Below are 18,176 nucleotides of genomic sequence, written 5' to 3'. Positions count from 1 at the left end.
TAATTTCATCATCACAACACAAATTTGCAGCACTCATGGGGTTCGAATTATCATTGGAGGAGCATTGAAAATTAAAATGACCCACTCTATGGCAAAGTTCACAAATATAAGGATAGAGGGCTGATGACCCACAAGTATAGGGGGTGTATCGTAGTATCTTCGATAAGTAAGAATGTCGATCCCAACGAGGAGCAGAAGGTGTTGACAAGCAGTTTCGATGAAGGATTCACTGTAAATGCTCATAGACAAGTATTCAGGGGGTTTTGATGTAACAGTTGAATAAAGTACGAGTATGTAAAGTGCGAGAGTAACAATTGCAGCGAGTGGCCCAATCCTTTTTAGCACAAAGGACAAGCCGGTTTGTTTACTTATAATGACCAAACGTTCTCGAGGACACACGGGATTTTAGTCTAGTGCTTTCGCTACATACGGCTAAATAATCTTCATTGTTATGATAAGTGTTGTGTGGGTGAACCTATGCTAATGTACCGCCCTTCCTAGGACTAATACATACTTGTGATTATACCCCTTGCAAGCATCCGCAACTACAAGAAAGTAATTAAGAATAAATCTAACCACAGCCTTAAACTCTGAGATCCTGCGATCCCTCCTGCATCGATATACCAACGGGGGTTTAGGTTTCTGTCACTCCGGCAACCCCGCAATTAGCAAACGAATACAAGATGCATTCCCCTAGGCCCATAAATGGTGAAGTGTCATGTAGTCGACGTTCACATGACACCACTAGAAGAATAACACCACAACTTAAATATCACACCATTGAATATTACTCAAACATAGTTCACTACTAACATTTAGACTTCACCCATGTCCTCAAGAACTAAATGAACTACTCACGAGACATCATATGGAACATGATCAGAGGTGATATGATGATGAATAACAATCTGAACATAAACTTGGTTCAATGGTTTCACTCAATAGCATCAACAACAAGTATAGATCGATACCGGGAGAGTTTCCCCTATCAAACAATCAAGATCAAACCCAAATTGCTACGGCGGTGACGGTGTCCAGCGGTGATGACGGCGGTGATGATGGTGGAGATGATGATGATGGTGATGGCGATGATGTCCAGCTCGATGACGGTGACGATGGCGTCGATTTCCCCCTCCCGGAGGGAATTTCCCCGGCGGATTCCTGCCCGCCGGAGAGCTCTTTTCTCTCTGGTGTTCTCCGCCCCGCAGAGGTGGCTGTAACTCTTCGTGAGGTACCCCTTCTGGCTTAGGTTTTCGGGACGAAGGATTTCGCGAAGAAAAGGAGGCGAAAGGGGTCGTGGGCCCCCCAGACCACATGGCGGCGCGGCCAGGGCCTGGGCCGCGCCGCCCTAGGGTGTGGGCCCACCCTGGGTCCTCCTGGCCCCTCCTTCTGGCTTCCTTCGTCATCTTGAAAAATAGGATTTTTGGTATAATTTCCTCCCACAGTTGATCTTCCGAAATATTGCGTTCTGACGGTGCTTTTTCCAGCAGAATCCTGGCTCCGGTGCTTGATCCTCCAATAATGATGAAACATGCAAAATAGATGAAATAACATAAGTATTGTGTCCCAATATGAAATATATCAATGAATAACAGCAAATTATAATATAAAATAGTGATGCAAATTGGACGTATCAACTCCCCCCAAGCTTAGACTTCGCTTGTCCCCAAGCGAAACTGAGCTCGATAGACAGGACCACATGTTTATGGAGTGAAGAGTCGATAAATAAAATATGGACAAGAAGCATCATATTCATTCACACAAGACATTATAGTAAACAACTTCTTCATATAACTCAACTTGAAACAAGTATAAAGTAATCACAAATAAAGGTGCATAGGAAATCATCATTGGTGATGGCAAACTTCGTTCTTGGTCAGAGAACAATTAACAGATTATATTTATCTCATTGAGCAGCGCTCTCATATTAAAGTTTATAAGGCACAACTTGCACACTCAATCATAATGGTCTCTTCATAATCATTGATAACTTGCAAAGCTATATTCATTCAGATAAAACTTATACTAAACAAGGAAGAATAAAAGACATGATGAAGTGAATCACAATATAATGGTTTGATCACAACTACTCAAATGCTTGCTTGAGATGGAGAGAAATAGGTTTACTGACTCAACATAAAGTAAAAGACAGGCCCTTCGCAGAGGGAAGCAGGGATTAAATCATGTGCTAGAGCTTTTTCAATTTTGAAATCATATAAAGATAATAAAAGTAACATTTTGAGAGGTGTTTGTTGTTGTCAACGACTGGTAGCGGGTACTCTAACCCCCTTGCCAGACAACCTCCTAAGAGCGGCTCCCATATTATTTTCATTTTGTGTGGCACTCCTTCCAACCTTTCTTTCACAAACCATGGCTAACCGAATCCTCGGGTGCGTGCCAACAATCTCATACCATGAAGGAGTGCCATTTTATTTTAGCTTTATTATGATGATGATGACACTCCCCCCAACCTTTGCTTACACAAGCCATGGCTAACCGAATCCTCGGGTGCCGTCCATCAATCACATACCATGGAGGAGTGTCTATTTAGTTTAATTAATTTGGGACTGGGAATCCCATTGCTAGCTCTTTTTGCAAAATTATTGGATAAGCGGATGAAGCCACTAGTCCATTGGTGGAAGTTGCCCAACAAGATTGAAAGATAAAACACCACATACTTCCTCATGAGCTATAAAACATTAACACAAATAAGAGATACTAAGTTTTGAATTGTTTAAAGGTAGCACATGAAGTATTTACTTGGAATGGCAGAAAATACCATGTAATAGGTAGGTATGGTGGACACAAATGACATAGGTTTGGTTCAAGGTTTGGATGCACGAGAAGTATTCCCTCTCAGTACAGGTCTTTGGCTAGCAAGGTTAATTAGCAAGCATAAGAGTCGAGGGAAACAAACAAATATACATATGATAGAAACAATCATGCATCTTCCTTGTAAGCACAAATAATTTTAACTTCAGAATAATAAGCTATGAGCTAACAAGAAAGACAATGAAACATCTACATGTATTTCTCTTTTCTATTTAAACCTCAAAGTGTTGTTGCTATTGACCAATGCTAAGTTTGCCAAAACCAAATAGATTTATTCAATGCTCCCAAAGTGATACCAATACTATCAACAAGGTGAATCATATAGTAGAGATTGCAAACTAAAATAAGATGTGCAATATGTAAATGATAAGACTTCTCATTAATATTCCATATCGATAACTCACACCAAGGGATACATAGACAACTAAAGGAGAGATACTTCCAACTGCAACCCATCTTATACGATAACTTCCCTACTCATGATATGACCCTACTTGACAATAAAAGTAAAAGGTAGTGATAATGTGATACCGCGGCACTCCCCCAAGCTTGGAACAAACCAAGGGGATGCCAATACCGATGATGAATTACTCCTGCGGAGATGGTGGTGATGAATTCCTCCCGAGCTTCTTAATAAGCTCCTTCGTCTTCAGTTTCTCAGCTTGATAATTCTGCACTAAGATTCGAAGAGATTCATTGTTATCCGAAGTTGGCGATGACGACCTTGTGACGCGAATCGAGTGGTATTCAATCAGTCTTCGGAGACGGCAGTTCTCCTCCTGGAGTATCTCCACTTCTCTTCTCAGAGCCCGATATTGATCACAAAACTCATCGGTAATCCGTAGAACTTCTTCCATCATGGGGAAGGAGTCGAGGCTAAGAGCGGGTGGTAAAGGTCCCTGCAGGTTATGAGAAAAAGAACGTCGAGTGTCAACAGATCCCACCAAGATTTGCTTGCTCCCTCCGGCTTGCTGCTCTTGTCTTGATGGCACCTCCTTCACTTCTTCCTCCGAAAGCCCCTTGCCCTTGTTGTTGGAGGCCATGGTGCTTCTAGACTGAAAACAGATCCTGGCAGAAACAGCTCGAAACAAAACACGTCGAAAACACGATATACGGACCTCCAGGGGTCCGGGGGATTATATAGCAAAATTTTTCACGACAATCGGAAAGTACCAGATCGAACCAGAGTCGGAAAGGGGCGACGGGGCGGCCAAACCATAGGTCGGCGCGGGCCCAGGCTTGGCCGCGCCGGCCTATGGTGGCGCCCCCTCGTGCGTCCTTTCCACTCCGTTTCGAACTCGTAATTTCTCATATTTTCCAAAAACAGCGAAAATATTGTTCGGAAAGTAAAGTGCTTACTTTTCATTACCAAGATCGTTACCTATTCAAAGTCGAAGTTCAAGCGGATCGTCAATTTGCCCTTTGATGAAAGCTTCCGGTGTTTCCACTTGAATAATATCAACATCAACATTATAGGAATCACCCGAGATATAATGCTTGAGTCTTTGTCCATTCACCACTTGCGTAGCATTGCCTTGGAGAGAGCTAATTTTGATTGCTCCTGAACGATACACATCCTCGACAACATATGGTCCTTCCCATTTCGAGAGTAATTTCCCTGCAAAGAATCTGAGACGAGACCGATACAATAGGACTTTATCCCCAATATTAAATTCTCTTTTGATAATCCTCCTATCATGCCATTTTTTAACTTTCTCTTTAAAGAGTTTAGCATTTTCATAAGCTTCACTTCTCCATTCGTCTAGAGAACTCAATTGCAACAACCTCTTATCACCGGCAAGTTTAGGATCTTTATTTAATTCTCTAACTGCCCAATAAGCTTTGTTCTCTAGTTCTAAAGGTAAATGACAAACTTTCCCATAAACCATTTTATAAGGTGACATTCCCATGGGATTTTTATAAGCAGTTCTATAAGCCCAAAGTGCATCCTTCAATTTACTAGCCCAATTCTTTCTGGTTTTATTAACGGTCTTTTGCAAAATAGATTTAATCTCTCTATTTGATAATTCTACTTGACCACTAGTTTGAGGATGATAAGCGGAAGCAATTCTATGATTAATACCATATTTAGCAAGAGTTTTTCTAAAACCTCCATGAATAAAGTGAGAACCTCCATCAGTCATAATATATCTAGGCACTCCAAATCTAGGAAAAATAATATCTAAGAGCATTCTTAAAGAAGTCTCACCATCAGCACTTTTTGTAGGTATAGCTTCCACCCATTTAGTAACATAATCAACAGCAACAAGTATGTGAGTGTTACCTTCTGAAGACGGAAAAGGTCCCATAAAATCAAATCCCCAACAATCAAATGGTTCAATAACAAGAGTATAATTCATGGGCATTTCATTGCGTCTGGAGATATTACCAACCCTTTGGCATTCATCACAAGATAAAATAAACTTTCTCGCATCCTTGAAGAGAGTTGGCCAATAAAAACCTGATTGTAGAACCTTTTGCGCGGTTCTTTCTCCGGCGTGATGTCCTCCATAAGCACTACCATGACATTTACTCAATATCTCCTGTTGTTCATATTCGGGGACACATCTTCGCATAATACCATCCACTCCTTCTTTATATAAGTGTGGGTCATCCCAGAAATAATGCCTCAAATCATAAAAGAATTTCCTCCTTTGCTGAGCTGAAAAGGTTGGAGGCAAGTACTTGGAAACAATAAAGTTAGCATAATCAGCATACCAAGGACTGTCTCGCGAGCTCACCTTTATTACAGCCAATTGTTCATTTGGAAAACTATCATTAACAGGAACAGGATCATAAGCAATATTTTCCAATCTAGACAAATTATCAGCAACAGGATTATCAGCACCTTTCCTATCTACAATATGTAAATCAAATTCTTGCAACAGAAGTACCCATCTAATAAGTCTCGGCTTAGCATCTTTCTTTGTCATTAGGTATCTAATTGCAGCATGATCAGTATGAATAGTGACTTTTGAATCAACAATATAAGATCTAAATTTATCACAAGCAAAAACTACAGCTAATAATTCTTTTTCAGTTGTAGCATAATTTCTTTGAGCAGCATCAAGAGTTTTACTAGCATAATGAATAACATTCAGTTTTTTTATCTACTCGCTGTCCAAGAACAGCGCCTACAGCAAAATCACTAGCGTCACACATAATTTCAAATGGTAAATTCCAATCAGGAGGTTCAACTATAGGAGCAGTTGTTAAGGCTTTCTTAAGAGTTTCAAAAGCTTCCTTACAATCATCATCAAAAACAAATGGTACATCTTTTTGAAGAAGATTAGTAAGAGGCTTTGAAATCTTGGAGAAGTCTTTAATAAATCTCCTATAAAACCCAGCATGACCAAGAACACTACGAATACCTTTAACGTCCCTCGGATAGGGCATCTTCTCAATTGCTTCAACTTTAGCTCTATCAACTTCAATACCTCTCTCAGAAATTTTATGTCCCAATACAATTCCTTCATTAACCATAAAGTGACATTTCTCCCAATTAAGAACAAGGTTAGTCTCTTCACATCTCTGCAAAACTTTATCAAGGTTTCGCAAGCAACTATCAAAAGAATTCCCATAGACAGAAAAATCATCCATGAATACCTCTACAATACTTTCACAAAAACCATGAAAAATAGCAGACATGCATCTTTGAAAAGTAGCAGGAGCATTACATAAACCAAAAGGCATACGCCTATAAGCATAAGTTCCATAGGGACAAGTAAAAGTGGTTTTCTCTTGATCTTTAGCTTTAACAGCAATTTGTGAAAATCCAGAATAACCATCAAGAAAGCAAAAATGAGTATTTTTAGACAATCTTTCCAGCATTTGATCAATAAATGGTAAAGGGTAATGATCTTTCTTAGTAACTTTATTAACTTTTCGAAAATCAATACACATTCTATACCCTACAACTACTCTTTGAGGAATGAGCTCATCATTATCATTAGGCACAACAGTCATACCTCCTTTCTTGGGAACGCAGTGCACAGGACTAACCCATCTACTATCAGCAATAGGATATATAATACCAGCTTCAAGAAGTCGTAATACCTCATTCCTTACCACTTCCTTCATCTTTGGAATTAGACGACGCTGAGGTTCAACAACAGGCTTTGCATCATCTTCCATATTAATAGCATGTTGGCAAATAGACGGAGAAATCCCCTTCAAATCATCAAGAGTGTAGCCAATAGCGCCTCGGTGCTTCTTCAATATTTCCAATAACCTTTCTTCTTCAATCTCTGAAAGCTTAGAACTAATAATAACAGGATATATTTTCTTATCATCAATATGAGCATATTTAAGATTATCAGGTAAAGGCTTTAAATCAAAAACAGGATCTTCCTTTGGTGGCGGTGTTGTACCCAAATCTTCCACCGGTAAATCATGCTTGAGAATAGGTTGGCGAAGAAAAATTTCCTCAAGTTCATCTCTTTCTTTCCTAAAAATTTCACTCTCGCTATCCTCCAAATGTTGCTGCAAGGGATTGTTAGGAACAAGAACAATAGATGCACATTGCTCCATTTTAAAATCATTACTAGGCAAATCAGCTTTATAAGGAGTTTTAGTAAATTTAGAGAAGTTAAACTCATAAGATTGACCAGCAAATTTAGTCAAAATTTTCTCTTTCTTGCAATCTATAATAGCTCCACAAGTATTTAGAAAAGGTCTACAAAAAATAATAGGACAATAATCACTAGCAGCAGAACCAAGTACCAAAAAGTCAGCAGGATATTTAATCTTACCGCATAAAACTTCCACATCTCGAACAATACCAATTGGAGAAATAGTTTCTCTATTAGCCAGCTGAATAACCACATCAATATCTTCAAGTTCACAAGAATCAATTTCGTGCATAATCTCCGTGTAAAGCTCATAAGGAATAGCACTAACACTTGCACCAATATCACATAATCCATAATAGCAATGATCACCAATTTTAACAGATAGCATAGGAACACTAGCTTGTTTGGGTTTATTAGGATGTGAAACAATATTAGAAGCATCTTCACAGAAAATAATATGACCATCCTCCACATTTTCAGTCACAAGATCTTTAACTATTGCAACAGCAGATTCAACTTTTATTTGTTCTTCAGGTTCTACAGGTTTCTTTTCACTTTTATGAACCGCACTATTTATAACAGAGTACTCTTTCATTTTAGCAGGGAAAGGAGTTTTTTCAATATAAACTTCAGGAATAACATGATCAGCAGTTTCAACTACAGCACATTTATTAATAGATGAATCAATTTTATCTTTATATGGTTCATGATACTTATCAAAATTCTTCTTTGGCAATTCATAATGAGAGGCAAAAGCTTTATAAAGATTTACAAGAACTTGAGAATCAAGACCATATGTAGCACTCATATTACGAAATTTATCAAGATATCCATAAAAGCTTCAATGCATTTATAATCATAAATTATACCCGATTCTCTATCCTTGTCGTTCTCCCATCCTTCGCATTTTCTTGGATCCGATCAAGAAGGTCCCTTTTAAACTCTTCTTTGTTGCGTGTAAATGATCCAGAACAAGAAGTATCCAGCAAGGTCTTGTCTTGAAAAGAAAGTCTTGCATAGAAATTATCAATAATAACATTACCAGGAAGCTCATGAATGGGGCATTTGAGCATTAAAGACTTCAATCTCCCCCAAGCTTGGGCAATACTTTCTCCATCATGAGGCCAAAAATTATATATGCGATTCCGATCCTTATGAATTTCACTTGGAGGATAGAACTTAGAATAAAACCGGGGCACAATATCATTACATTCAAGAGAATCCCCATTATCCAGTAATTTATACCAATGCACCGCCTTACCGGACAGCGATAAAGAGAATAATTTCTTCCTCACTTCATCCATAGCAATACCTGCACACTTGAATAACCCGCATAATTCATGCAAAAACAGTAAATGATCACCGGGGTGGACAGTTCCATCCCCTTCATAGCGGTTATCCATAACACGTTCAATAATTTTCATAGGTATTTTATATGGTATCACTTCCTCACCTGGAACCTCATCCACTACCGTTGCAGTAGTAGTAGATTTCCCAAATAGAAATTGAAGAGAAGATCTCTCCATAATGACTTATAGCAGCAGTGTAAATAAAATCAGCACAACAAGAAAGGTTTTCCTTACCAATTCCACTTACCAATAGCGCTTCACTCCCGGCAACGGCGCCAGGAAAATAGTCTTGATGACCCACAAGTATAGGGGTGTATCGTAGTATCTTCGATAAGTAAGAATGTCGATCCCAACGAGGAGCAGAAGGTGTTGACAAGCAGTTTCGATGAAGGATTCACCGTAAATGCTCACGAGACAAGTATTCAGGGGGTTTTGATGTAACAGTTGAATAAAGTACGAGTATGTAAAGTGCGAGAGTAACAATTGCAGCGAGTGGCCCAATCCTTTTTAGCACAAAGGACAAGCCGGTTTGTTTACTTATAATGACCAAACGTTCTCGAGGACACACGGGATTTTAGTCTAGTGCTTTCGCTACATACGGCTAAATAATCTTCATTGTTATGATAAGTGTTGTGTGGGTGAACCTATGCTAATGTACCGCCCTTCCTAGGACTAATACATACTTGTGATTATACCCCTTGCAAGCATCCGCAACTACAAGAAAGTAATTAAGAATAAATCTAACCACAGCCTTAAACTACGAGATCCTGCGATCCCTCCCGCATCGATATACCAACGGGGTTTAGGTTTCTGTCACTCCGGCAACCCCGCAATTAGCAAACGAATACAAGATGCATTCCCCTAGGCCCATAAATGGTGAAGTGTCATGTAGTCGACGTTCACATGACACCACTAGAAGAATAACACCACAACTTAAATATCACACCATTGAATATTACTCAACCATAGTTCACTACTAACATTTAGACTTCACCCATGTCCTCAAGAACTAAACGAACTACTCACGAGACATCATATGGAACATGATCAGAGGTGATATGATGATGAATAACAATCTGAACATAAACTTGGTTCAATGGTTTCACTCAATAGCATCAACAACAAGTATAGATCGATACCGGGAGAGTTTCCCCTATCAAACAATCAAGATCAAACCCAAATTGCTACGGCGGTGACGGTGTCCAGCGGTGATGACGGCGGTGATGATGGTGGAGATGATGATGATGGTGATGGCGATGATGTCCAGCTCGATGACGGTGACGATGGCGTCGATTTCCCTCCCGAGGGGAATTCCCCGGCGGATTCCTGCCCGCCGGAGAGCTCTTTTCTCTCTGGTGTTCTCCGCCCCGCAGAGGCGGCTGTAACTCTTCGTGAGGTACCCCTTCTGGCTTAGGTTTTCGGGACGAAGGATTTCGCGAAGAAAAGGAGGCGAAAGGGGTCGTGGGCCCCCCAGACCACATGGCGGCGCGGCCAGGGCCTGGGCCGCGCCGCCCTAGGGTGTGGGCCCACCCCCGGGTCCTCCTCCCGGCCCCTCCTTCTGGCTTCCTTCGTCATCTTGAAAAATAGGATTTTTGGTATAATTTCCTCCCACAGTTGATCTTCCGAAATATTGCGTTCTGACGGTGCTTTTTCCAGCAGAATCCTGGCTCCGGTGCTTGATCCTCCAATAATGATGAAACATGCAAAATAGATGAAATAACATAAGTATTGTGTCCCAATATGAAATATATCAATGAATAACAGCAAATTATAATATAAAATAGTGATGCAAATTGGACGTATCAAGGGCACAAACTTTTTTACCAAGATCATCTAGAGCCCTAGACCACTTTCTAGTTTTTTCATTCCTATGATGGATACAATATTCATCTTCGATTTGATTAATTCCACAAGGTCTATGCATTCCACAAAAATTAACATGCTTATAAGAAATAGCATTTTCAGAAGTTTGGGCATGTTTATTGCAATCATTAACAACAATTTCATCCTTCATGCAAGCATCTTTAAAAGGTTCATGATACTTATCAAAATTCTTCCTAGGCAATTCAAAATGAGAGGCAAAAGTTTTATAATGATTTGCAACAACTTGAGAATCAAGACCATAAGTAGCACTCATATTTCGAATTTTATCAGTATCCATAAAAGTTTCAATGCATTCATAATCATAATTCATACCTGACTCTCTACCTTTGTCGTTCTCCCAATCTTCAGCGTTCTCCTCAATCCGATCAAGAAGGTCCCTTTTAAAATCTTCTTTGTTGCGCGTGAATGATCCAGAACAAGTAGTATCCAGCAAGGTTTTATCTTGAAAATAAAGTCTTGCATAGAAATTATCAATGATGATATTACCAGGAAGCTCATGAATGGGGCATTTGAGCATTAAAGACTTCAACCTTTCCCATGCTTGGGAAATACTCTCTCCATCACGAGGCTAGAAATTGTATATGCGGTTTCGGTCTTTGTGAATTTCGGTTGGAGGATAGAATTTAGAATAAAATAGAGGCACAATATCCTTCCACTCAAGAGAATCCCCATTCTTCAGCAATTTATACCAATGCGCCGCTTTACCGGACAGCGACATAGAGAATAGTTTCTTCCTCACTTCATCCATAGAGATACCTGCACACTTGAATAACCCGCATAATTCATGCAAAAATAGTAGGGATTTCTATTTTCGTGCCCCTGGTTCCTTAGTTGTGCTCAGTTTTCCCCAGCCTCTTAACTTTTCCTCAGTTTTCTCCTCCCTCTAGTTTGAAACCCCTCGGACGGGAGGGTTGCCGTCAGGTCAGAGGCCTTACCGTTACCGTTCTGATGGGTGGGGCTGCACAGATCAAGGTGGGGCTGCACAGAGGGCAGTTCCTCTCTGACCGTCTCGTGCTGACGGGTAGCCATCCATTTGTCGCTGACGCGTGGGCCGTTTTATTTCCTGATTATATACACGGTGCTGCCAATGACAAATGGGGCCGCTCTATAGGGCCGCCGCAGCCAATGACCAGTGGGGTCGTCTATTTTTCAAGAAAATACATATATAACCACTCTGTGTGGCTGCCGCAGCCAATGACCAGTGGGGTCGTCTATTTTTCAGGAAAAGACATATATTACCGCTCTGTGGGGCTGCCACAGCCAATGACCAGTGGGGTCTTCTATTTATTTAGAGAAAATTATATATTCCCGCTCTGTGGGGCCTCCGCAGCCAATGACCGCTGGGGTCGTCTATTTATTTAGAGAATATCATATAGAGCCGCTCTGTGGGGCCGCCTCAGCCAATGGCAGGTGACTATTTTCGCAGCTTAATCTAAAGTGAATCTTATGCTAAACATGGTGCTTCCCAACGGTGACCTAGCAGTGGCGGCGAGCATAGCCGTTCTGACCATGCCAATATCGGCATCGTTTGGAGGCTGTGGTGCTCGAATCATGGTGGAAATTGCGATATAATTTTTTAAATGCATAATATATAGCTAGATCTCTAAATCGATGCATATGAAGCTACATATATATTCTTGGTCATAATTCCCTTATCTAAAGGGGATGGATGCATGGCTTCACGTCGTCGTCGCTTTCATCGTCAGTATCTTCGTCGTCCGAGTAATAGTACATGTAATATTAATAGAGTCCATTTATTGCCTAATTCTTTCATGGAAAAATTTAGGTGGAATTTTCATGCAAGATGTCTATGGCTATCATAGTGTCTGGTATTATGCACTGGCAGATCAGATGCAAGTGCAACCTGCAGGGTGGTAATTTTTGTTTTATTTGCAAAATAGCAAATTTTCACCATATGTGTTGGCACCATGGTTATTAGTTATTAGCTCCGCCACTGATATTATGCAATAGTAACATAGTCTGGAAACGAAACGGAGGGCGAAATACATGTAGCCCCCATAATTAATCACATGCATCATATATGTGGGAACGCGGACGTACCTTCTTGACCAAAGGATCTTCATAGACGACGATGAAGAACTCCTCTATGATCAATGGCAGTGTTGACGGTGGTGGTGGCAATGATGATAATCCACGTGGAAGCCATGGTAATGGATCAAGTGTATGTGAACGAAGAAGAGAGAGGCAGAACCTATTGACACAAGGGATGGCCGTTGTGGGTGTTTATAAGGGAGAGATGACCGTTGTAGGGGTTTACACAATAAATTAAGGAGGAGGTGACCGTTGTGGCCTTGTGGGGGTTTACACAATAAATTAAGGCTAGTCATAGTGCATAGTATCATATTGTTGTATCATGCATATGGTATTTGCCTATGATACTTGATGACCCACAAGTATAGGGGATCGCAACAGTCTTCGAGGGAAGTAAAACCCAATTTATTGATTCGACACAAGGGGAGACAAAGAACACTTGGAAGCCTTAACAACGGAGTTGTCAATTCAGTTGCACCTGGAAACAGACTTGCTCGCAAGGGTTTATCAAGTAATGCTTTTATAGCAAGAGCGTAGTGAAATAACAAAGAATAGAGTAACAGAGACAGCAGTAGTGATTTTAGTAAACAGCAGGATTAAAATACTGTAGGCACGGGGACGGATGACGGGCGTTGCATGGATGAGAGAAACTCATGTAACAATCATAGCAGGGCATTTGCAGATAATAATAAAACGGTGTCCAAGTACAAAGCAATCAATAGGCATGTGTTCCATATATAGTCGTGCGTGCTCGCAATGAGAAACTTGCACAACATCTTTTGTCCTACCAGCCGGTGGCAGCCGGGCCTCAAGGGAAACTACTGGATATTAAGGTACTCCTTTTAATAAAGTACCGGAGCAAAGCATTAACACTCCGTGAACACATGTGATCCTCACATCGCTACCATCCCCTCCGGTTGTCCCAATTCTTGTCACTTCGGGGCCATTGGTTCCGGACAGCGACATGTGTATACAACTTATAGGTAAGACCATAAACAATGAATATCTTGATGAAGCAATAACATGTTCAGATCTGAGATCATGGCACTCAGGCCCTAGTGACAAGCATTAAGCATAACAAGTTGCAACAATATCATCAAAGTACCAATAACGGACACTAGGCACTATGCCCTAACAATCTTATGCTATTACATGACCAATCTCATCCAATCCCTACCATCCCCTTCGGCCTACAGCGGGGGAATTACTCACACATGGATGGGGGAAACATGGCTGGTTGATGTAGAGGCGTTGGCGGTGATGGCGGTGATGATCTCCTCCAATTCCCCGTCCCGGCGGAGTGCCAGAACGGAGACTTCTGGCTCCCGCGACGGAGTTTCGCGATGTGGCGGCGTTCTGGAGGGTTTCTGGCGACTTCGACTTCTCTTCTGGTGTTTTTAGGTCGAGGCGAATAAGTAGTCCGAAGGAGGGCGTCGGAGGCCGGCCGAGGGGGCCACACCACGTGGCCGCGCGGGCCCCCCTGGGCCGCGCCGCCCTATGGTGTGGGGCCCTCGGGCCTCCACTTCAATTGTCCTTCTGGCTCCGTCATTATTCTGGGAAAATAGGGCCTTCTGCATAAATTCCGAGGATTTTCCCGAAAGTTGGATTTCTGCACAAAAACGAGACACCAGAGCAGTTCTGCTTTGAAAAACAAATAAGTAGTCCGTGTTAGTTGTATCCAAAATACACAAATTAGAGGCAAAACAATAGCAAAAGTGTTCGGGAAAGTAGATACGTTTTGGACGTATCAACTCCCCCCAAGCTTAGCTTATTGCTTGTCCTCAAGCAATTCAGTTAACAACTGAGCGATAAAAGAACTTTCACGAACACATTTGCTCATATGATGTATATATTCTCATGCTATGGCTAATACTCGAGCAGTTCATAATGAGATATATGCAAATAAGATCCTCTAACAGCTATGTCAATCATGGAGAGGTACCAACAATTAATAAAAAGCATCATGAATCATGTATATAAGCAGAATTGTAATGTTCATAAGAGAGCATGATAAAGTGGTATCTCGCTTGCCTGTATTTGATTGGCAAAACATAAATGCCCGGGCACCTCTGGAGTTCATAGAAAGACTAGAAGTAATGATTGTCAAAAGATAAATGCATCAAAGTTATACCATACTCAATTAAATTTTGAGACAAGCATATTATACTAAGAATGACAGTTGTGCTCTCAAGATAGTGCTCAAAGAAATAATGGAGACACAACATAAAAGTAAAAGATTGACCCTTCGCAGAGGGAAGCAGGGATTAACATGCGCTAGAGCTTTTCATTTTTATAAAGACAGGAGTAAAATTATTTTGAGAGGTGTTTGTTGTTGTCAACGAATGGTAATGGGTACACTAACTACCTCGCCAACCGGACTTTCAAGAGCGGCTCCCATGAATTATTGCATATTTATTTGGCACTCCTTCCAACCTTTCTTGCACAAACCATGGCTAACCGAATCCTCGGGTGCCTGCCAACAATCTCATACCATGAAGGAGTGCCCTTTTATTTTAGTTTTATTATGATGATGACACTCCCCCCAACCTTTGCTTACACAAGCCATGGCTAACCGAATCCTTCGGGTGCCGTCCAACAATCACAAACCATGGAGGAGTGTCTATTTAAGTTAATTAATTTGGGACTGGGAATCCCATTGCCAGCTCTTTTTGCAAAATTATTGGATAAGCGGATGTGCCACTAGTCCATATGAGAGTCCGTCAAAAGTAAATGACAAGGTTGAAAGCTAAACACCACATACTTCCTCATGAGCTATGAAACATAAACACAAATTGAGAAGCATTTTGAAGGTTTTAAAGGTAGCGCATGAGAATTTACTTGGAATGGTTTGAAATGCCATGCATAGGTATTTATGGTGGACACGCTGGAATAACTTGGTTTTCATGTGTTTGGAAGCACGAGCAGCGTTCCCGCTCAGTACAAGTGAAGGCTAGCAAAAGACTAGGGAGCGACAAATCAAGAGAGCAGTAACTGTCATAATCATGCTTGCGGCAAAATAAATTAACGGAGGCATAAAAGTGATACAAGAACTCTGAAGCAATATAAATCATCGAGGCTTAATTGACTTTTTGTTCAGTCATATGCATGCGTGAGCATGTGCCAAGTCGATATAAATGAATTATTCAGAGGAGGATACCACAATGCCATACTTACTTATGAATAAAACAATGCAAACAAACATACATGACATGCTACTCATATTAATAAATCGGAGCTAAACATGAGAGATCATGAACTACTAGACTTTCTCTAATAACATATACCTCACATGAACCAACTAAGCATGCTCACATGGATGAGTATATGTACAAAAATGAAAACAAATAGAGTTCATACCAGCCTCTCACCACAATCAGGTTGTCGTAGATCGTCATTATTGCCTTTTCACTTGTGCAGCTTGGATAATATGAAATGAAAACCACGCTCCAGCCACCGAAGACCATTGAACTCATAAAGAACTTTACAAAACAGAGAAGAACAGCAAATATTTTTGGCGTTTTCGAATTTAGAAACAAGAACAAAAAGAAACAATCAAACAAAGCAAAATCTTTTTGGGTTTTCTTATAGCAAACTAGCAATAGCAAATAAAGTGAAACAAATGCAAGAAACCAAAGCAAACAAATGGTGAAGAGAAACAACAGAAATATTTTTGGTCTTTTTGTGTTTTGGGAAGGAAAACAAAGCAAAACAAGAAATAGCAAACTAAAAGAAACACAGAAAAGCGAGATGGCAGAAATCTGCCAAAACCTGACAGCAGTACAGAAATCGATTTTAACAAAAATCTTACGTTGCTCAGATCGAAAAGTGTTCAACTAATGAAAGTTAGATAACAACCTGGGGAACCTGCACAAAAATTGGCAGCTCAAAATGACGCTCTGGCTATTTTTGACGATTTTTACAGTAACGTTCCAGAATCTGTTTTCAGGCAGCATTTCCCCAAATATCATCCTCCTCTCATTAGAAAACCACTCAAACAAACAAAACAAGTATGTGCAAGTATCCAGCAACCATAATATGCAAAGAATGAGTGATGCCGGTATACCTCCCCCCAAGCTTAGGCTTTTGGCCTAAGTGGAGCTCAACCCCAACGAGGGTCATTGTTCCTCGCCGGTGGGTAGTCCATGGAGTAATCATAGTAAAGCTCCTGCGCAGAAGAAAAGCGTGGAGGCTCCGCATATCCACCGTGTTGATGCGAGGAACTTGCTGCATCGGATGATGAGTCGAGGTGCTCCTCGACCTCCGTGTCGTCTCTTGCATGTTGACCTCCTCTCTCTATGTGTGCATCTAGTGCACCTTCTGTGACCGACCAATCTCCCCTGGAATCAAGGTTAGACAAAACAGGCGCAGGCAATCTTACTAGTTTCTCAGTTTTCTTAGTTATTCTCCAAACTTTCTTATAAAATAGCATCTTATAATACAGGTTACCCAAGTTGGAGGAATCTGAAACAAATTCATGTTTAATCATAGAGGCTATGTCAAGTTTTTCTATGGGGAACGGAATATCAAAATGATGAGGTTCTACATTATGAAAAGTTAGTAAACGAGAGGCGATGAGACCTCCACAAATTCCACCTTTCTCACGGTTAGTAGCAAGTCTATAAGCTATTAATGCCCCCAAATTATAAGACCTACTATTTTGCAGTGCTGCAGCTAGAAAAGCCAAATCCGGGATAGAAAGTTTACCCCCAATCCTTTTAGCGAGAACGCACTTGGTAATAAAATAGGCAAAGTAGCGGATAGCCGGGAGTTGAATACTAGTGATTTTACCACTTTCACCTGAGAAACTCCTTCCATCACAAATCATCTTGTAGAGATCCGAGAGTTCTTGCGGCGATCCCTTTATCTTCTCACATGATCCCCATTGCGGTACTCTAATTGCTGCACAGAAAGCACTAAATGGCAAGTTAACAGCTTTATTGTAAATTTTATACTGGACCGTGGGGTTAGATCGCGACCAATTGAACTTGAAGTCCTGCACAAAAGACATAGTTAATTTCACATATTGTCTTGGCTCTCCTTCAACAAAGTCACTCAGCCCTGCACGAGAAATTAGAGTTTGAACATCTTCAAATATCCCCGCGCTTCTCATGAAATCCGCGCACGGGTAGTAAGAGGGGTAAACTCCCTCTTCACGATTGACTATCATAACTTGTTGGACTTCCAATTCTTGCTGGTTCAAGTGATATCTATTCCACTCCATTTTCTGAAATTTCAACAAATGACATAAAAATTTGGTTTGGTGACATATAATTGAGGGAAACTACCATAGGAACTTGCTAGAGTACTAATCATGCAACAAAACTAGTTTCTACCACTTAGAACAAGCATGCAAGCTCACTAAACATGTTACCTACAGCAGCAAAATATTCAAGATATACTCAACCAAACGAAATTCTACTTGGATGGGTGGAGGAGTCACATACCGAAGAGCAAATGTGCCAAATTTCAGACAGAAATCTGGGCTGAG

This window comes from Lolium perenne, chromosome 3, assembly GCF_019359855.2.
Source record: "Lolium perenne isolate Kyuss_39 chromosome 3, Kyuss_2.0, whole genome shotgun sequence".
NCBI classification, from domain to species: Eukaryota; Viridiplantae; Streptophyta; class Magnoliopsida; order Poales; family Poaceae; genus Lolium; species Lolium perenne.
The sequence above is the reverse complement of the archived record's forward strand: the minus strand, read 5'-3'. Positions refer to the sequence as shown.